Here is a 23,400-nt window from a genome sequence, read left to right as displayed (position 1 = left end):
ACAAGCCCTATAACATAGGATACAACATTTTAATGAACAGTGCTTTCCATAAAATCAGTAAAATGAAAAATAGACGAAATAATATACATGTACTGATTTCTTTCGAAAATCGACAACTATGAAACTATGGTTCTTCCCGGACACAAACTTGTAGATTCTTTGAGGTGATCCACTGCGACCTCTTCTGTTATCTAGATCTATTGTAGTCCTCTTCTGATCCTCAGGTTACCATTTTCCAGTCCTATCCTTTTCACAAAGTTTAGCAACTTGGAGATTATCGCACCGCCAAAATGTTCTGTCGTTTCTTCTCCAGATTGACAGAACATGCACATGGCTTCGTCCGTCAATCTCTTTAGCTTGAGATCTTTAAATAAGAAGACTAAGGAAGGAGCATATCAAAAATCTTAGGTCCACCGCGATGGGCCTTAAATATGGCCGACTTAAATTCCGGTTTATCAGTGCCGTTCTAATTTTATTTAAAAAATGTAAAACTATGATTTAGGGTAGACGTGGGGTAGACTCAATAATTTTTTAGTTTATTTTACGTTGTGAATAAATGTTGGTAGGGTAAGTTATTAAAATTGTTATAAAAATATAAAATTCTAATAAAAATAGATAAGTTATAATAATTATTTATAACCATAAACATCCGATACGCTACTGAAGCAGGTAAGTCAAATTTACGTATCTAAATCTTTGACATCTAATCTTTGACAAGTAGTAAATAAAAGCAAAGATGCAAGAAAAAATATATAATTAGTTAATTTAAGTGAATTTCATAAATGATCGGTTTACTACACGTATGTATATTATATAGTTACTTACTAGCGAAAAGTTGTTCCATTATTTCACTCGATTTTTGCCGAGATCTACCGCATGCTACACAACCAACTATTTTAGAGTCTTTTTCGATAAATCGCAATAGTGTCACTGTTAATTTAAGTTCTGCCACAATTTCCATCTAGATTTACTACCTTTATACAACTATCAGTAGTAGAATAAATAATAAATAACATAAAATAAGCTCCGTAAAGACTGACAAATCCACAAAATTTCAAATCAAATTCAAATGTGTCAAATGAATCGTCAAACAGAACTGTCAAGGATCCCCATCCTAGAGTGCTCTTTCCGCCCACTATGCATGAATACATGGATATCATTATGCTCCTTCCTTAGTCTTTTTATTCAAAGCTTGAGATTCAGCTTACAATGCCTTGTTAGTAGACCCACTACAGCTTTGACTGTCTTTCTGTATCTAGAATCTATAATGGTTTGATTTTGAAGATATTATTTCCATTTTTTAGTCCAGTATACCTTTATAGGTACTGGAGTTTTCTTTAAGTGTCGTGGATGTTTTCGACGGTTCGCTGATTAAAAGATAGACTTGATCGAGAGATGGTTCACCGTGTAGAGTGCACACGTCTGGCCTTGCGCCGCGAATTTTCGGCCATTCACCGATGAAACGAGCTCGACGGACCGCGGGAGGGGGGCCGGGGGGGCCGTCGGCGGCGCCGCCAGTGTGCCGCACTCGGGGGCGGTCGTCTGCTGCCCTTTTTTGCCGCCAGCCGTGACCCTCACCTTGACTAAGCGCTTTCGACGGGGGGTTGAACTACCCCTAGACCCAGACATTGCAGACAGACATTGTTTTTTTATTTCTCGCCACTTCACCCTTATGAAATATTTTACCACTATGTCTAAAGTGTTTCTGCAAATAAATCTCATATACTACGTCTCAATCTATCTTAACTCTAATATCTCTCGTATTACATATCACAAATGCACAAAAAATATATATAGTCATATACATCACAGGTAATACCGATCGGTAGTGACAAGGTTACGTGTATCCATAATATATATTGTAATTATCTATATGTTTTCTATTCTGGTGTTACAAACGAAAATTGCATAGATTATAATATAGTATACTCAATATATACAATATTACTGCATAGGTAATACACATATTGGTAGTGATAGGGTAGTGTAATACAATATAATAGTAGTCAAATATACTTCATCAAATTGACATAAAGCTTTAAGTTTTAGAAGTGAAAATTATAGAGAATATACTGTATAATTGTAAACATTATAAAGAAATTGTATACATTGCCTCATTATTGTAGGTAATACCAGCCGGTAGTAACAAGATAATGTAATATATAAATAACAAGGTAATATAGTATAGTCAAATTTATTGTGACGCAAAAAATATACCGGGTGGTGCATTGTCGGTGGAAACAGAAAATCCCATGCAAATTTTGAACTGTTCAGATATTGGCTCAAATGTGAATTATACAGCGATGTTGTAAATAGGTTTATTAAAGGTGTTCGTATGCCGAATTACCATGCCAAAATTGAACAATTTTTGACAATTTATTTAGTTTTTATATTATTATGTATTAAAGGTTTATAAACCTATAAAATAATACTTCTGTCAATAAATATATTTATGCATTTGTTAAAGTAATAACGGTCCGTAGTAACAAGTGTATATATTTATCAAGTTTATATGATATTACATGAAATTTTATTCGTATATTTAAATTTTATATACCTGTAGAACTTGGAGGTAAAACTATCGGGTACCTATGATACCCCATGATACCCGACTTAATGTACTGCTGATATTTAAAAATACTTCAAAATCTAGTAGATAAATCAATCAAAAAAATAGTTTTCAGTTTTTTTCTGCTCAGTTCGCATTCTTGAAATTTTTTATAATAATAGGTCGAGAATAGTAATAACTGATAAAAAAAGGCTTGATCCTATTTCCTATCAGTACACTGAAGAATTTATCGAAAATCAATTCAAACATTCCAAGCATCAAATATTTTGTGTGTAGCGTATAATCATAATTGCTGTTATATCTTTTACCAAGATAAATCCACTATTATTTTATTAAAATATAATAACCGTTCTTACTTCTGTGATATAAGTTGCAAGTGTTTTATAAAAGATTTATTAGCAACAAACATTATATCACGCTGTAATTAATGGCATTGAAAAAAACTACGTTTTTTAGTCTGTAACTTTCTTTAGCTCGTTCTTGGATTTATATTTAAGAAAAAAATATATAACCTTAGATAGAAAGGCAATGGTGGTTGGTAATAATATGCAAATCTGTTTACATCATCATATTTATTACATTATTACAAAACTCTAGGTAAAATTGCAAAAGTAAGTAAATAAATTACGTTTGCGTTATTAGACCTATGATTTACTTCTAAACAAAAAGTTTTCATTAGTCTGTGGGAAAAGTTATGTAAATAGATGTAACGGTACATTGTTCTTTTTAGTTGTTTAGGTGTATACATGTATCTTTTTTTTGCAAGATTTAATTGTAATACAACAGATTGAAAGTAATAGTTTAATTATAATATAGTAAAAAATGAGTCATGATGTTTGTAAACTCTATATAGTAATACGTGGGTAATAATTGTCGTTTGTCGTGTATCGACTATATATTGATTTAAACATTTTATATAAAAAGCCATTTTAAATAAAATGTTGAATCTTGCTGTAAGGTCTAACATAAATAGGCTATATAATGCTAAAATTTAATGCTGAATTTTACTGGTAAAGAGAGGTCATATTGAATTAAATATGCATTATATGTGCAGGCTTTTATTAAACGGTATTGATGGAAATACATTTTTATATAACTGTGTAGCGGCTGCATTAACATTGAGCACGTGACAACAAGACCTGGCTGATAATTAATAAAAATTGTGTTGCTTAATAGAATGTGTTTTGTATTTTAAACGGAATGTTTTTTTTCCTTTCCAATGTTGTGTTCATTCTCAGAAAAAAAAAATATTACATGCGAGAAAGATACGAAAAAGCCAAACGGTAGCAATATCTTGGGTTAATCATGGGGAAAAAATGTTGCAAATAATTTGTAGAGCGTGGCAGATTTACAAACCCGTACAAAATTTTGGAAAACTTAACTACATAATCTAATAATATTTTTTTAAATACTCTGACATACTTTAAACTGTTGATAATAATATTGTTTATGAAAGAAAAATATCTTCATGTAATGCATATTATTTAATAGAACTAAATAGATATTATTATCAGTTAATGATGCGTCTAATAGAAAATAAGTTACGGAAAGCCACAAATTGCTAAATGAGCATGTAACAGCAGAATGACATTAAGACAAATATCCGATAAGAAATTTATAATTAAATACGACTATTATGAAACAACATAATGCTGTTTTTGTTATGCAGTTTAAAATAATCAATTTCACTAAATATCATTTCTATCCTGTTTACAAGTGGGATAGTACAGAACAGAGTGAAAAATATGAGTGCTGATTACATTCTTGTCGAACAATGCAATGGACTTTACAAGGACAGTCTGTCATCATTTCACAAAATATCATTTATTTATTTCATAAAAATCATATTTAGTTTTTATTATTTTTTTTACTAATTACTGCATATCTATATATAAATAAAATCTTTATTACTATTATCCTTTCAGGAACATATATGAATAAATTCTATTTATTTTAAAAAGGGTAATGTGCTGCCACACCCTGTATATTCTGATTTGGGTATTAGACGTAGGACATTAGAGCATTGCCATTTTAAATGCAGGTGCCCAGCCAGAGCGAAAAGGCTAATGGCCCAAGAACGGCGCAGCTAGACATTGGCCGGTAGTGGGGGCAGGGGGGTTACTCGGCCAGCGGGCCAAAGGCCCCAAATTGACTCTCCGCCCAAGGAGCGGAGAGACTATAGACAAATCGGTTACTTAAGAGCCCTAACAGTGGCCAGCGTTGACCCTTGTCCGTCACGAGATGCGCTCAATTGCTCCTTAAACCTTAAACTGTAATTGAGTCGTTTAACTCGTCATTCTGCCACTGATTTAATCTAGCATTGACACTACAGTAGGACAACCTTGTCTCAGTACTGGATAGATTATATTTAAATATATCAACAAAAAAAATCTCATAAAAATGTATCTTTAGTATTACAGGCGGAGCTGCGAGCTCACAGAAAACTTGATTTTTTTGTTTTAAATAATTTCAGTGACTTAAGTCATTTGATTTTAAGTCATATTTCGACTTAAAACTTAAATTTAAGTCATTTTCAAAATGATTTATAATTTAAGTTAAAAAAAGGCTTAAAATTTTTAAAAGATTTAAGTCATTTTAGAAAAGATTTGAGTCAGAGTGTAGGACAGAGTGTATATGTTACGGTTAAGGTCCGATGTCCGGTTAATGTCGACATTACCCGGTTAATCTCGAGCATAACACACAACAAAACAACCAAAAACATAACCTAACCCAAACATTAACATGCTAATGCTTTTTAAAACCGACTTGTTGCAGCTCTGGATACAGGATAGATTTTGAAAGTTTTGAAAATGTAGAGCTTTTTTTATCTTACATTTACACAGTTAGATGTAGGTAAAAATTTAACCACCCTCATGAAAAATGCTTGAAAACAAGTGTTTTAAAAATAAACTTCCTGGAAAAACATAAACATTTAAGGCTTGAACTGCTTTACATGTGATAATTTTTTTTTTAGCCTCTACGTTTTTTTTGACTAGCCTCAACGTATTTTTTAATTTTCTTCATAAGCCTTGGAAATATCTCAAAAACCCTGTAAAAGGTCAATATCATTACGTAACGACACTAAATATTCGTGTAAAGTCCCTGATCGCCATTTAACGAGCTTTTTACGTACGAAAACCATGTGACTCTATGTCGATTCTAATACTAAAAAAATCTAACGAGATTAATATTATTAATAATAATTGTTCAAGACCACAATAGGACAAACACATGAGACGGGCAATAATTATATCAAGTTATTTAGCATCGCATTCGAGTCACCTTGAGCGTTATTTTTGTTTCACCATCGTAATTTGCAAAATCTTTCTGAAGCTTCAGACAAAAGTCAATTGCGCCAATATGGATCGGCATGAATGGGAGAAGTCGCAGCATAATACAATGCACAGAGCACAGGGTCAATTTTTACATATTACACAGTTAAATTTGTATACCTGACGTATATATTTGAAAACAATTATTTACACGTAGGGACACATTGCTGACGTACGTAAAAAGTCTTGAAAAATCGATCAGAAAGCAAGTTAGGTCTTAAATGTTTTTATATTCTGAATGTACATATATAAAATTTCCTATAAACGCTGAAATTTTCGTATTTTTATGATTATCTTTACTATATTTATAAGGTTTTTAAAAATGGGTTGGGTGAGGAGTCATGAAAATTGTCGATTTTGGTCGCCGATTTTGATAAAACTATTGTTATTGACTATTTAAAAAGTGTAGAATAAGAAAATATAGGCCAATGCAGTCTTAGGAGAACAGTAATATAGATGTGGCGGACGTTTTCACCATCATTAAAAATAGCTCAAAAACATAGGTCCAATTAATTCATTTTCTCGCCAAACCAAGATATCTAAGCCTTGAAGGGTGCATATATTCCGAACCTACATAAAATTTCCTACAAATGCTGAAATTTTCATAATTTTATGCCTATGATTACTATTTTTCTAAGGCCTTTAAAAATGTGCAAAAAGAAGCCAAAAATTTGTCATTTTTCTGGCTTTTTTCCAGACAATTTGTCATCCATTTTATTAAAACTGTTGTTATTTACTAATTAAAAGGGGTAGAATTCGAAACTATAGGCCATTGTGGTCTCATGAGTACAGTTCTGGATGTAGGCAACGTTTTAACCGTCATCAAAAATAGCTCGAAAACAGGGCTTAAAACTTGGATTTTCTCACAAAAACAAAGCCTATAAAATCTAAAAAAAATATATTTCAAATTTACATAAAATACGCTACAAACACTAATTTTTCAAGCTATGAAAATATGTAAAATGTAGCTAAGATATGTATTTTTTTTTCTTTTAGCAGAAGAATTAGCCAGTTATATCGGAAGTCATAAACAAGACCTTTTAGAAGCTATTTAATTCTGACAAAAGAGGTTTGGAAGCGCCAAGACCAGTTTACCAGTAACCTTCTTTGAACGAAACCAATACTTTTTGAAAAAACAATGACCCTAAGATGCAGTTCGTCAGATCGAAAGGGAACGATTCTCCTTTTTGGAAGGCAGCCAGTAAGCTTTCAAATATTATTTTACCAGATATTAAAATTCCAAAGAGGACTCGACCTACGTAAATATTTCGAGCGTATACTATTCCGATGCGATGTTGTTTGTGGTGTTTAAGGCTCGTTTGCGAGATTAAAAATAATAATAAAAAATAATGGGACGGACGGTCTGCCCTTGAGTCACTCCGGCTGGATGGGAGCAGAGCAAGTGCATGCTAGGCAAGGTTAGTGCTTGATCTTATGCATGAGCCTGCGTGCTCAAGCTCAGCTTCATTTCGGACTTTGGATCATCGATTACCGAAACAATAGACTTACTTAAGATTTAAGGGTCCTCGCGATTGTGCAATACAATAATCATGCACTATTCTTTACGTCCTTTTATTATGAGATTCTGCTATATTAAATATGTGGTCACAGGAAATGGGTTGTTAAGAAGTATTATGAAAACGTTTTACTGTAATCAATTTTTTATTTTGTTTGAATTGTGAAAATATTATACAGGGTGGTCCGAACTGTATTCCGGAAACTTCGGCAGCGTGTTCTGCAGATAAAAATAAGTAAAAAAGTTCGTATAAATGTATATCCTAAAATGCTTCGTTTTGGAGATACAGGGTGTAGAAATTTCATTTTTATTTTGATTTTTTCCAAATAATTTTTGTAGGAAAGGCAATATTTGAATGATGGTGTCTGGAAGTTTTTTGACATGAGAAATTTGATTTTGATGTCAAGATGACTCCTGCTTGCAGTGGCGCCACCTACATATTTTTAACTGGTTTGCAGAGTAATACCTTTTCGTCCGTACCTGTATAAAACTACCGAGTAAAAAAATATACGTTTACGACGTTTTTTACGTAGAAAAGGTCTGTTGGTAAAAATCGCTACGAGTAATGGTTCTCGAGATATTTGGAATCGAAATTATCAATACCTGTCGTTATTGACATAAATTAAACATGTTGACTAAACTGTTATTAGACTTATTAAATCATAAATTTGAAATGTTTTTGTGCCAAAAGTTCAACAAACTGTTTTATCGCCATTTTTTCGAAGAAAAATTTATGAATAACTTAAAAAATGAAAAGTTCTTAAATTTATCAAGTCAAATAACTATCTACTCGACATGTTTATTTTTTGTCAATAATGAGATGTATTGACTATTTCCATTCTAAATATCTTGAGAACGGTTTCTCGTAGCGATTTTTCTCGTAGATATTTTTGATGTAAAAATTACGGAAATGTATATTTTTTCACCCAGTAGTTTTATACAAGTACGGATGAAAAGTTATTACCTTTCAAAATAGTTTAGACATGTATGTGGCGCCCCCTACAAGTAGGAATGAAATTTCTCATGCCCAAAAACACCCAGACGTCATTTTCCATCTAAATATCGATGCTAGTTCAAAAATTACTTGGAAAAAACCGAAATAAAAATGAAACTTCTACACCCTGTATCTTCGAATCGAAGCATTTTAGGACATACATTTATACGAACTTCTTTTCTTATTTTTATCTGCAGAATATGCTGCCGATGTTTCCGGGATACAGTTCGGACCACCCTGTACGTATTTTAATGCTTTTTCATAAGTAATTAATTCTGTGTGTATTACCTCTTTGGGCTCTTTGTCTGACTTGTACTCCATAAACAATAATAAACTTTAGCCAATATTTGGTTATATTTTACAAATATTCAAATCTTCTAGTAAATAGTTAAATTAGATTCTATATTTGCCTTGGCTATCAACCTGTTTAACTGCGACTTTTTCAGATCTATTGTGGTCCTCTTCTGATCTTTAGCAACTTGGAGACTATACCCTCCATATACAGCTCCTAGTCAATGGACTCTTATTGCCTAGTACAAAGAATCGCACATTTACCTGGTTGTCATACCGAGATATTTTTGTACATGTTTTTTGTGCTCGCTAAGTAGTACATTTAAAGGACGTTTAGTCTCTCTAATATACGACTCACCGTACTCAGAAGGTACCTAATAGATGCACTATTTCTCTGGATTCAATGATTCCGGCCTTGTTTTTGTTAGGACGCTTCTTAGAGTCGATCCAGATTTGAAGACAGTTTTAATGTTATACTTTTTGTCTATTAGCCTGATCTTTTCTGATGTTCCTTTTACATATGGAATAATGAAGAGAGAGAGAGAGAGAGCATCCTCCTCAGGCCGTTGACCAGTGAGTCAGTTTTGCAAGTTGACTTAATTTTGTCTAGGGACTTCTCAGAGTAACCATTCTGAAGAAAATCCGTTTTAATATTATTTAATTCACCATTAAGTGAAGTTTTAACTATTCCTTTCTTATTTTACACCTGCAGCTCTATGACTCTCAGACATTTTTATTTCTGAAATTACACTGAAGACAAAGAATATGTGGTATAAGCTGCAGGCTTACAGACAAAAGCCTTGTCTACAGTGTTTAACGTCGATGCAGTTTAGCTTTCAGACAGCGAACAGCAATAACAGGGTCAACGTCTGATTGACAAATAGTTATTTTGTCAAGGCCGGCGATGACGTCATAGAGCTGCAGGGTTCTTTCATGTAAGACCCTCTTTGTGGATGCACCTGAAATAATGTTTAATGATTGTTTTATCGAATTTCATGCTGTTTATTGGCTGACATTGAACTTGGGATAATGAGGCCCTTAAGCGTTTTGAAATTGAAATATGTGTGCAATTTTTAATTGGAGTGCTTTTGAAAAAAATACAGTTGCACAATAACGATTGCTTGATAAGAGCGTTGTCGTTTAAACGTAATTTTATTATGTCTAGAGGTTTTTTTAGTATTTGACAAAGGTTATCTATAAATATCGCAAGAATGAATTGACGATTACTTAATACTTAAAAAAACGTAAACACTTTTAGTTCGATTATGATTATGATTTATTTAGTAACACATCTGATAAAATTTACTTTAATGGTATTATAAAAGCTAGATTTTATTGAACGCCAGTATCCTAGAACTTATCAACTTTTTGATACTTTGCAAAGTTCCATTTTCGCATACGAGAAATATTGACGTTATATTTTCGATTTCATTGTTAATGTACGAAATTTTAATTGTTCTGTTATCAGCAAAAGTTATCATATAAGACCTCAGAGTGTTTGAAAAATTCCTCACAAGCGATACATAAAAATAAACAGCTTAAATTCTCTTACATGGTTACTAACCTGCGCAATATATTTTCAAGAGTTCAAGTTTGTAATCTGCCAATTCGATAAAAAAAATGTGTTTTGTTCGTCGAGTGTTTTTGCGTATTTGGCAAGAATTTATTTTTGAAACTCTTATTTTTACCCTTGAAGTGCCTGAAATGTTTGTTTTACATTAATGTGAAATAAATATAATCAGAGATAGTCTAAAATACACGTTCAAACTCAACTCTAAAACCTCGCACGTGCCATTTTTCTTCCCAAAAAACTACTAAAAACAAAAACTAACTATAATATAGGGATTGCAAAGTGATGAAACTACTATCCCTAGATGCATTTTACCCTCCATGAATCCAACGCACCCTCAACCAACTTGATAGTTCTATCTGTTCCTGATATATCTTTAAAAAACTATTTCTCCATCAGGAACGTTTAAACTTTATTCATTGTTTTGTACAATGATGGCTGGCGTAGTTGTAGTAAAGTTGAACTTGACCGATATTTCTGCATTCCTTTTATAGTAACCTACATTTCATTCATAAATTCGCCGGTCTAAGCCCCGCCCTAATCCAAAATGGCCACGGTTTTCAAAAGGAATGTCTATTGGTCCATCTACAAATGTTATTAGAAATGTAGTTTGACATTTGTTTTGATACGTTTTGACATTTTCACAATGGCAAGGTGGCCGACCGAATATTTTTATTTGTATTTTCAATAGAAAAAGGTTGTTTTCTTCATGCAGTTTGAAGAGTTTTCAGCTGTAAGCTTTGCACAGTCTCTCCAAACAATATGTGTTTAATATTTAATGTTTGTTTAATTATTTTCCTGTCCAGATACGGCCATAACGTTTATCCAAAGTAGTGATTCGATTTAACGTTGTCTTCTATTTTTTTTTTCACTGATGTATTACTCTTACCGACTACGTTATGTATGTATTTCATAGTTTCAGAATAATTTTTGTGTTATATCTATTTCTATTCTTTTTCAGACACAATTTATATCACACGTCGCCCTATGACAAAGACAAATCAACATAACTGGTCTTACAATTATATGAATGAAGAAATACTGACTAAAGAACATAAAAGATGGTAAGTTCTTAATATATTTTGTACTTCTACTTGGTATTCTACTACTCTATTTATCTTACATATCTTACAGCTCAATGTCAAAAGAAATGAAGAAAAAGTATGGTATGGCCTCTCGTCGTGTCGCCTTTGCAAAGCAGTATTTACATTGTGAGTAGCCTATAATTTTGAAAATATGTACTCATAAAATGGAAGCTTATGGAGCAAGGAAATGGAGGAATAAGAAGAATGGAAGAAGAATATGAAAATAGGATGACGTGGAGTGGATTGTAGATGTTTTAAGAATTGGAGGGTGAATAATAAGGTAGTTTTAAAATAATTTACATATATTTCAGATACTGATTGGAAATATTTTTTCAGACGAATAGCTGAAGAATACCTGTGACATGTAGCTTTTTTAAGAGGATATCAACTATAAGAATTTATGAGAAATTTTAAGTGAGATCATTGCAGTGCAAGTTGGGGGGTAAAATGTAAAGGTAATAAAATGTAATTTGCATATTAGATATACCCTATTGTGTCATATGTCTAACAGCAACACATTATTATTAATTTGCAGCTTATGATTAAATATTCACCACCAAGAGATGCAGCAGAACCATAGCAGTACTGTGGAAGATTACAAAACCAGCAGGATGAGATCAGATCATTAGAGAGTGGTCCATAATAATAAATGGTAATTATAAGTACCAAAAGAAGTATTCTATGATATTAAAACTTACTAATATTTATTTAAACTACTGGCTTATACTTAAGTTTAAAATATCACAATTTGTTCAGCTTAATATAAGTATAGTTGCAATATTATTCCCACACATATTCTCAGCCACATAACCACTATGATATATCGCAATAATTTAACACAGAAATAATTCCTATTAATTTAGTATTATCTATCAATTCTAATAAATTTTAAATGAAAAACTTTAATGATCTATAAAATTTGACAAATAATGTTGTGGTTTTGATGTTATTGACTTTTGGCCTTAGCAATGTATTGTTTATCTACAAATTTCGCCTTGTTTGTAGAGATTTTCTTATGAATTGGTCGATAAGCAAATAAACAAATATCTTAGGAAACAATAAATTTATGTATAGTCTTCTAAGTTGTTTTAAGTATTTTAGTTTGTATATTTTAAGATACAAAGGTTTTCCGTGTCAGGTAAAAGGGAAATTTTACTTGTTGGCTGAACAGGTAAGACTGACAGGTAAAACGTTATGTGTAGACGCAGCTTTAAGAGAAGAAATTCGACATGTTCACGGTAAAATTAATTCATTTGTGTAATTTTTCGAGTTCATCAACATCTCATTTCCTTTGCGACGATAGATACACAAACAAATGTATATTGGTTGTAATAAAGTGGTTGCGCAAAAATAAAGCAGATAAAATTCCTTCTACAACAAATGCAATGGGTGTATTGCATGTAGTTTGTTTACTCACATATCTCCACTGTTGCGTGAACAATATTAAAAAAATGTAACAGCTTTTCGATTGATTTTATTTATATAAGCAGCTTGCAAAATATGTTAATATCGTTATAAAACAAAATATGATTTGATCACACATTTTGCACCCACAGTGGTTAGATTGGATTGTTCTAAACTGTATAATAGCGGTGTTTATAGCATATAATAAATAGTCTGAGTATCTAGAAATTATTCATGATCTTCATTCAGTTAAAAAACAAAACAAAAAAACACTGTTTATGTTATTGTACGTATTGAATAATGATCTGGGTGTTGCAGTATGCAATAGCACATCCTCTGTATTAAGAAATTACTATGAGATTCAAGCTCAGATATCCGGTCAGTGTATATATTTTTTCCATCCTCTTTGCGCCATGTTTTTCGAAATCCTTAATAAATTATTAATATCATTGTTATGTACGTAATCTGAACAGCGACACAGTGACAATGTTACTGTTGCGACACTTTTTTTTTTATTTTTATCGTGGCCTGATGGTTCACTGCTCTGATTTTTTTAAAATTGTTTTGTAACTTTTTCGTTTTAGAATCAACACTTATAATATATTATCTTATTCTCTGAAAAATAAATTGAACGCATTTAAGTGGTATTTTTTTTATTTTGCAATAAGGGTTCGATGATCTGAAAATATTTTTATATCAGTCAAACAATGTATCAGTGTTAGGCGCAGACATTTTAAATTAGGGTATTATATTGTCATAGATATTGGTTGCTCTGCTTTTATATTAGCCTTAGACGCTGTTTGTGACTAAGGTCAGGATTAAACGAAATTACAAAATCGTTCTGTTAGTGCATACGTAACGTCCAACGTTGTTTCTATATCATCTAATTTTAAAATTAGTTCTAAACAGCGTTGTCATGTTTTGTTATTCTATATATCCTCATCCTTGAGGCCTGAAAAATACCGTCACTATAATTTTCTAAAATTATATTTTACTTGGAAAGCAACAGAATAGTTTTGAAGTAATATTTCCAGGATTTTATAATCCAGGAAGCATAGAACTTTGATATATGAATAATACAGTAATGTAACTAGATAAACTAGCTGTTATTTTTAAGTATTCTAATTGAAATATATTTACAGAATAATATATGCAAGTTCTTGCTGTAGTTTCTAGTAGCGCTGGTAATAGTGTTATAGGAATTATTGTCGGTAGTTTCGTATGTAACAAAACAAAATGTGGCAACGTAGGAGCAATATACCTTAGGCGAACGGCTTTGTCCGCTTTTCTATCCATCTATTCACTGACTAGTGTGACTGTGACCTAGTTTTCTATCCAGGTCATTATTTCTTCTTGCGTGGTTTGGCCACCGCTATCTATCTCAGATGATTTAGTAATTTTTAACAAACTTCTAATTGCACTATAAATATTTTTAACTATTGGCTTTTTTTTTGTTTCGCTCAAATGACAGTCCGTTATTTTACCGTAAAATTTATTCATGGTCTGGGCTATGGCTACAGCTATAGAAAGTCGTAGAAATATCTGAAAATGTTACAGTTTAATGCTTTAACCAATCCTGAAACAGTTATTTAGTCCCGCAGTGTATTATGTTAGCAATATGTATTATGTTGTCATATTTGGTGCAATTTTTTTTGCTTGCTAAATGTTATTTACATAACAATATAAAGTTAAAACATGTTTACGTCATTCCAAAAATATATACTGTTTATTTTCGTTTTAATGACCATTTTCTTTTGTCTTTAATATTTTTTTATCGATAGCAAACATATTTTTATCCGGCTTTTTCGCTTTGAAAACCGATTATTGGAAAATCCTCGTTCCTTTTGTCTCGGCGCATTTCGACATTTCAAACGTTTTTATCAAAATTCAGAGGCTGCCATTGAAAACAAATTTAATCCTATTTACTTGCTGAATAACAAATCGGTTGTTTTATTATATTGCTATTGATATCTTTTTTTAGGTTATGTGTGCGTCGTTTTTAAATAATATAGAAATGTATTAAAGAGATTACTATATTTTCCATTAAAGCTCCGTCTCCACATAACATTTTACCTGTCAGGCACAAACACAAGATGTTTTACTTGCTGTTTTAATAATAGTGTGTTTAGTAAGGTTTTTACTATAAAATTGAATTTATAGTTTAATTTTTTTTTATAAACACGCAATACTAATTGTGAAATTAGTTTCGTTTTGTAATATCATTAAATATCTCTAAACAATTTTGTAAAATTGCATTATTTTGTAAAACTATTCAAAAATATTAGTTTGTTAATAGTCGCTTATTAAAGATGCTGTAAATTTACTTAGCTATATTTTTTTCATTATAGATCTAACTTCTTAATTCAGTTCAAGTAAAACTGTTCGTTTTTCCGTCTACAAATAATGTTTTACTTAATACGTTTTGCCTGAACAGGTAAGGCTGACAGGTAAAACGTTATGTCTAGATCAGGCTTTAAATAACTGCAATGTACAGGAGGTATAATAGAAAACTGTTCTAAAGTAAAGATGGTAATAAGTAGGCAAGTTGAATAGTGACACTTTTTCACCTGAAGAGAACAAAGAGTTAATTAAATTTAAAGTAATAAATAAATATCTCTAATTGAAACGTAAATTTTTCCAATCTTTTTACGTTTCTCTTCGACAAGTGACATATAAACTGAACGTAAAAATCAATTTTCTATGGGCTTATTAGATTGGTATTGATAAAACGTTACGTGTAGCAGATAGGAAAGTAAGTAAGAAAGAAAGCGGCTTCGATGACCTAGTAAAGCACTATCTGGGGCAATGGAACACTTCTTCGCCGGTTGTAACTCTCTCGGATATTATTTTAATACCTAGCAGCTATTTTTTTCATCTGCTATTGCTCAATGCAACAATATTTAAAGCCTGTTAACCTTTCGTAAGGTTAAGGTCTAGGTCACACGCAAAAAATCCTCTAGGTCTATCGAATAAAAATCTCTTTTTGTATTTGTTATCTTTAAATGCTTTAACATGTTACATGCAGAAAGTTATGTATATTTTTCCATTTTGAATTTAGGTTATCAGTTAAAAATGACTCGTTTTTAACCTAAATTAAATCGATTACCCGGTTTTTCGTATGAGCTCGATCTCATTTTATTTTGCTTGTGATGCAACGCTTTTATTGTTTGCTTTTGAATGACATAAGTTTTGACACCAGGCTCAAAAATTATAAAAGAGAAAAAGTTGTTATTTCTTGTCCGACATAGGTATATAATATTTTTCAAGTAGCTGTAAAAAATTATTAAACAATTTTCTCATATTTAAACTCAACACGCAAGGTTGCTGTACTCTTATTTAAAAGAAAACAACAATACATTGTGAAAGGTCTATGTTTTAAAAATATCCATATTGTTATCACCTATTTACACCGACCTAATCTTAAGATATTTATTGAAAAACATTATTAATTTACCCGCAAAATATTTTTAAGAAATATTAACTACTGACTCGTTTGTTTTCAAGTTATTTATTTAAATATCAGTAGTTTGAAATTTTTTGGCTTTATCTAACTAGGTCAGATAATGGTAACTATAAGTGTGTTTATGTAATTATGTTAAAAAGTTTGAGCAAGTTTTGTTTGTCATATCTTCTATAAAATGTTGAAAAAGGTTTTGTTTTATAATAATTGACTCAATCTCGCAGCTTACATACACTTGAAGTATGTTAAATAAGTGCTATTTACATATTACAGATTAATAATTCAGAAAATAATTGCTTTTAATGACATGCATACAACAACGCACGTGACTTTGCTAAGGAAAGGTTATTTTCTCTTTCTATTTTCATTTAACGGAAAACAGAAACATTTACACCTTCGAGTAGCAGCAGAAAAAAATATATAAAAACGATTTACCGTACTTTTCAATAAATTATTTCGTTCCGTTCTAATATCACTTTATTTATTCAAAAACTGTCGCTCAAAAGAAATTGTTTATAATATTCAAAATAGTCTAAATGATTAATTTTACTGGTTTATTTTACAAAATAGGTAATGAATTGAGAAGTCGTAAATATATATAAATATATTCTTTTATTTTTGCTTATAGAAATAATTTCTTAGATTTTACTCAAACCATTCAAACTGGAAATTTTTCCAGAATTTTTTTAGTCCCCTGAGCCATTTCTCGATTTGCGTAAGCCATCTTTATCTGTCGTTTGGAGTCGAACAATTTACAGAATGGAATTCATATTCGACCAGCCCATGCTGGAGAAAATGTGCCCGTGCACGTGAGTGTGCAACGGTAAAACGTGTATGCAGAATAAAAAATCTTTTATCCTTGCTATTTTTTGCGAAAAAATATACTTAGGGAAAGGTTAAAGGTATTTAAATAACGCAATGGAAATATTTTTTATATGTAATCATAAAAAATGTATTTCTTAATATTGCAATACAGAAACTTTATGAAAACTTATGAGAACGAATTTTATTAAAATCTTGGGATCGCTTAGATGAGTTATAAAAAAAATATTTTTTTTTAATTAAAATTAATGATTGGGATGTAGCGTGGAGAAAAAAAATGCATACATATTTTTGAAATTTATCATTTTTTTACCTGAAGGCGCATATTTTTTACCAAGGTATGGTAGTTAATTAGCTGTTTAATGTTATAAAGTAGTCAATGAACTAATACTTTTTATATTAGAAATGCTACAGGACAGAGGTGTGTATATTACAGAAAATAAAATGTAGAGACCTTGGGTGGTTTGAACTTGACATTTACATTATACAATTATTCTTTCTGGATAAAATAATATATCTCCTGGAATACGGTGGCTTTTATGCATTTAGTGTTTTCTAGGTTGTCGTAGAAAGTCTAAAATAAAAACAATTTTCTAGTAGACCTAGTTATTGAGTGAGGCTCATAGTCTACATATCCACACGTTTTTTTTTATTTACAGGGACCAAATTAAAGCCAAACAGTATACTAGGGTGCCATTACATCATCTAGGAGCTTAAATATAATAGGTAATTTTCTGACAATCACAAACTTAATATCAATAGATTTAACTAAATCTGTCGTCACAAGAAATTCGGTATACAGAGTGGTTCGAATTGTATATCGGAAACTTCGGCAGCATATTCTGCCTGATGAAAATATCCCATATAACACAACACAATCCTATACATATCTTGAGGATAACCACCAAGGATATAGTAAATATCTTAGAGATATCCAAAAACCAGAGGAGGATATTTATGGGATATCCAGATGGGACAAAAAAAGTCATCTTCAAGACATCCCTAGGCAAGCCTTTTACGATTATTTGGGATATTTCTAAGATAATACAAGGATGATGTTGGGAGCATTATAGAATATTTTTAGGACATTATATGAGGACTCTGATTTGACAATACTTACTTCATCTTTAGTTTGTAGTAAAAACGTTCTCGATTTAGTTTTATTTAGCCACATTTTGACGTTATTCATTGGACATTTTTATTAATGTCAATGAATTTTGCGTCAAAATTTAGAAGTTTATTTGTATGAGTTAAGAGCTTTCAATTTATACTGTACCATCGAAAAAAAAACGGCGTGCAATTGGCTTGAAAATTACGATCGATGACGTTCCCCATATAATTTTACATACAAAATAACAGCAATCTTCATTTCCAAGCCACCTCTGACGCCGTTTTTTTCGATCGTATGGTATACCAGATTATACTACCCTTTATGGGCTTTTAGCAGTTTATGTCTAGCAGCAACAGTTTACATCAAAGTTAGCACACAGGATACAGGTATAATTTCTAATACCACACATTCAAGAAACTCACAATTTAAACACAAAAATAGGATTTCTGTTTGAATAGATCAAACATGAAAATGGGTTTAGGAATAAAGAACAAGTGCTTTTCAACAAATTTTCACCTATAATTTTGTCACAAATTTTTTATTGTGAAACCCTGAGTCGTTCGTCGTTTTTCGACATTAGTTGAGGTTAGGATAGAATTTCTGCTAGAACAAGGCTAGAACTATGAGTATAAGAAAAAACTAAGTCAAACTCAACCAGTTTTCTTAGTTTCAGTAATTTTTAAGCCCATTCAATATCAACAAACGACCGAATTCACCTCGAATTTCACTAAATCAAAGAACTGAATAGTATACGATGCAAAAACAAACAACTGTCGAGATTGATTTGTGGGAAATTTTTTGCGCGGGGATTTTAAATTCTCTATATTACTGGGAGTGGCTAAGCTCATAAATATCCAGATTATCCAGAAGATACCAACAGGATATTTTGTTGCCTTGACGTAATATATATCTACCTGTATGGTTTATTGCATTTTATGTAATATAAAAAGTAGTACATTATTTATTTTTCCTAAATATCTAGACGATATTGTTAGGATATTTTATTATCATGAGCATGTTTGGATATCTCAGCTGGATGTACATTAGATATACGACAGAGATATCCATAGGATATTCTATTCTGAGACATCTACAGGATTTCAGGATATCTGGAGGATATTCTATAGATGTCTTTATAAGATGATCTTATAATGGGACATTCCGACATTCTATGAATATCCTGCGGATATTCTGTGTTATATGGGATGTAGATTAGTTCTAATAAACTTAGGTCCTACAATGCTTCGTTTAGGAAATACAGGGTGTAGAAATTTTATTTTTGTCTTTTTTTTTCAAAATAATATCTGAACTAATTCAGTTATTTATATGACAATTGGTTTCTGGGTATTTCTTGACATGAGAAATTTGATTTTGATATCAATATGACTCTAACTTGAAGGTGGCGCTAATTACATGTTTTTAAACTGATTTGAATATTGTATATTTTTTAAATGGTAACTATCAATATATGTCATAACTGACAAAAAATAAGCATGTTGAGACTGGATAGTTATTTGACTGAAATGATATATTTGGAAACTTTTTTTTAAATTAATCATAAATTTTTATAGAAAACATTGTGATAAAATAGTTTCTGTTGAACCTTTGGCACAAAAAAAATCCAGATTTATTATTTCAGTCTAATATCTATCTAGTAAACATGTTTAATTATTGTCAATAATGGCACGTATTGATTATTTTGATTTCAATAAATATCTTGGGAACCATTACTGAGAGGGCTTTGTACGAAGAGAACTTTTTTTATGTAGAATACGGCGAAAATGTATATTTTTTCACTTTAGTTTAGTATAGGTACGGACGAAAAGTTATTGCTCTTCAAAACAGCTCAAAAACATCTAGGTAACGCCCCCTACAAGTAGGAGTCAGGAATCATATTGACACCGAAATGAAATTTATCATGTCAGAGAACCCAGACACCAATTTTCATCCAAATATCTGTTATAGTTCTGAAATCATTTGGCAAAAAAAACGAATAAAAAAATGAAAATTCGAAATAGTTTTAGCATATAAATTTATACTTTTTTACTTATTTTTCTCTGCAGAATAGCCTACTGAAGTTTACCGAATATAATTCGGACCACCCTGTATATATGTATATAATGATGTCTACAATGATTTTTGTTTCTAACTATATTATAGGTCACAGTTTTTAAAAAATATCTCAACTGATGTAAATATAATATTATATGTCTTAGTTTTTGAACATATTTGTTTTTCAATTGTCAAATTAATATCAGTTAGTAACTATTCATAAATTAAAATATAAGGATGTAAGCGTAACACTTTTTTCGAAGCGTCAGTGACAAGCTAACGGTAGATTTCGGTGATATAATCCGTTAAACCTCCCAACGGCGATATAATAGCTTTGTAATCGAAAAAGTATAACTAACTAGGCGAGCAACATTTTCACTTAAAAACGGCGTAAAAAACGGCAAACAACTAATGTTATCGTTAATTTCTCCTCGATCTAGGCCAAAGAAAGAACGTGCGAGCGAGACGGGCGCATGTGGAGCTGGCAGGGCGACAGAGATACGAAACGACTGAAATGTATGTCACAAAATCGAGGTCGTACTTTCTCGCATATTTTTCCAGTCGCCGTGTTTTCATCGAGCGCCTGTTACTTTGGAATAATGTTTAATGTAATATTTTCTTTCTTAAATAAGGTCCACGTAATTTTTGTGCGTTACAGTTTCTAGGTCGACTCGAGACCTATTTTCGTAGCCCGCTCCAACTTAGTAAACGACCGTTTTTATTGCTCTTTTTAATGTTTAAAGTCTTGCTGTTATTATCACTACAAAATTTCGTATTGCACTGCTATTAGAAAATAATGAGATCTCATTTTTTCTCTATAGTGTCTCAGAAGAAATAAAAAGTTGAGAACTTATTTTTCCTGAGAAGAGTTGATATCTCGACGTTATCTAACAGGGGCCACATTATTAATTTTTTATTATACGACTGCAAAGCAAAAAGAGTTCTGAAATGTCTCATTTTTTCGATATCGTTCACTTGATAGTGTCTCATGTATCATGAGGGGTATGCCTGAGAGGAATGGATATTTCCAAAGAGTTGATATTTCTGTAGTATCTAACGGGAACCTCATTAATAAAATATTATTTATTTTAAGTGTTTATTTTACCACTATAGAAAATGAGATCTCAATGTCTTTCTCAGAGTGATTTCTCTATAAGTGTTTCAAAGAAAATGAGACAGACATCTTATTTTTTCAGTATGCTTTTTATAACAGGGATTAATAATCTCTATTTTTATTATGCGGTGATTATAAAAAAAATGAGATGGCACTGTCTCAATTTTTCTGAGAGGGATTTCTAGACAGTGTCTAATTCAAAAATGATATGCTTAGAATAACTAACTGAAATGATATGATTTAGTTTCTACTATACGATTATTCTATTTATTTCAATTTGATAGTCTCAATGACTCATTTTTTCTAGAGATAAATCTTGTTAAAAAAATGTTACAGTATTTTTATGCAATTAGAGTTTCTAGGTCGATAGTAGACCTAGTTATTGAGTGATTTTCATAGTCTATATTATATCCTCACATTTTTTTTATTTACAGTTACCAAATCAAAACCAAACAGGATACTATATAGGGTGCCAGATTACATTATTCAGGAGCCTAAATATAACATTTTAACTGACTGAATAATGAGTAATTTTCTGACCACCCCATACTTAATACTAATAGATTTAACTATATATGTCGTCACATGGAATAAGGTATAAAATATTATTTATAAAGAAAATTAATTATTGCATTGAACTTTAACAGAAAAAAGTCGATGCATATTTTCGAAATTTATCAACCTGCTTGAAAGCGCATACATTTATGAAGGTGTGGTAGCTAATGAATTGTTTAATGTTTTAATGGTGCGAGGTAGTCAACGAACTGACCATTTTTAAATTAGAAAAGCTACTGGACAGTAGGTATACGTCACACTGTGTATATTATAGGAAAACGAATGTCGAAACATTGGGTCTTTGAACTTGATATTTACATATTTTAATTCCTCTTTCTAGGCAAACTATTGCTACATTTGTTTACAAGTTGCATTTTTATTTGCTGTTAAATATTTCTTCTCTTTTTATTATTTTTAAATAGTTCAGAACTATATAATAGGAAATTTTATAGATGTAATATTTATTTTATGTTACGTAAAATGGTCTTAAATTAAAACGATTACTAGTAATTTGCGGAACACAAAATTAGGTTAATGATAATATTATCTATAGTGTATAGTATTTCATAATATCTGAAATTCCGAAATTCGGCTTTTTTCGAAGTTTAATCTACAACTATTGAACTTTGCTTCTGTTACAGTTTTGATCTTTATTTTTAGAATCAATTACCACACTAAAATTTGCAAATTAATAAATTTTGAATGTCATTAACAGTATAAAAAAGACACAAAAGTACATTAGATGTAAACGGTTACCTTGATCCTTTTTATAACATATTTCTTGATATCAGTCTTATTGTCATTACTTAGTAATTAATAATTTAGTCATAATCTCTATTTTAATGTGATCTTAACTCTCAAATTAAGTTAAAAAAAGTAGTAAGTTAATTTCATAATATTATATATAAAACATCTTAATATGCACAATCGTAATCTCAGTTTCATTGATGAACTAGACCATTTCGCAATGTAGTATGCCTTTTAGATAATGCAAAGGCAAAAAATGGAGAATTACATAAGGAAGATGATAGCGCAAAATTCGCTTATCTTAGTTAAAGGTCTCGAGGTCTGACACGTTTGTATTTTTCGGTTGGTGGCTTAAGGAATTCCAAAAACACAGTCTAGAATAAATATTTTGACGCTCCCTATCTGCACAAAACAAATTGTTTATGTGGCTAATTTCCGTCCATATTTGTTACGACGCTATTTTTATAATAAGTTTATTTTTCGACCTTCAATGAGGGAACAAAAAAATAGAAATTAATGCACGTGGTACATATTACGTCATGGCACAAAATTAACTTATGTACCGGCTTTTAAAGGTAGGTTTATAAAATATTCAGAGGGTGTATTGAACCCGTCTGGCAGAATTTTTATCAAGACGTTTGAAACACTTACGGAACATTTTAGGACAGTTTTTAGTGAGCAACATTTAATAGGATAAAGTGTTTTGACAGGTTGTATATTAACCTTATAGTAACATTCTTATTAAAAAAATAATAATGCGCTACAAGATAAAAGATGT

At 31.1% G+C, this 23,400-nt stretch overlaps 1 long non-coding RNA gene across 3 annotated transcripts in view; it reads left to right on the top strand.

Moving 5' to 3' along the window:
- Positions 1 to 23,400, top strand: part of LOC115876808 — a 73,635-nt gene that overhangs the window by 46,448 nt on the left and 3,787 nt on the right. For 2 of the 3 annotated variants that reach the window (XR_004049207.1, XR_004049206.1), the window contains 6 exons: positions 6,898 to 7,102; positions 11,234 to 11,336; positions 11,407 to 11,637; positions 11,694 to 11,812; positions 11,893 to 12,009; positions 17,703 to 17,769. This is a non-coding gene — a long non-coding RNA (uncharacterized LOC115876808). Of the gene's footprint in view, positions 1 to 6,897; positions 7,103 to 11,233; positions 11,337 to 11,406; positions 11,638 to 11,693; positions 11,813 to 11,892; positions 12,010 to 17,702; positions 17,770 to 21,754; positions 21,844 to 23,400 lie in introns of those variants that run through there. The other variant, XR_004049208.1, reaches the window with a different exon arrangement.

Source organism: Sitophilus oryzae, unplaced genomic scaffold (assembly GCF_002938485.1).
Source record: "Sitophilus oryzae breed Bouriz unplaced genomic scaffold, Soryzae_2.0 scaffold_1440_pilon_pilon, whole genome shotgun sequence".
Classification (NCBI taxonomy): domain Eukaryota; kingdom Metazoa; phylum Arthropoda; class Insecta; order Coleoptera; family Curculionidae; genus Sitophilus; species Sitophilus oryzae.
The sequence above is the reverse complement of the archived record's forward strand: the minus strand, read 5'-3'. Positions and strand labels throughout refer to the sequence as shown.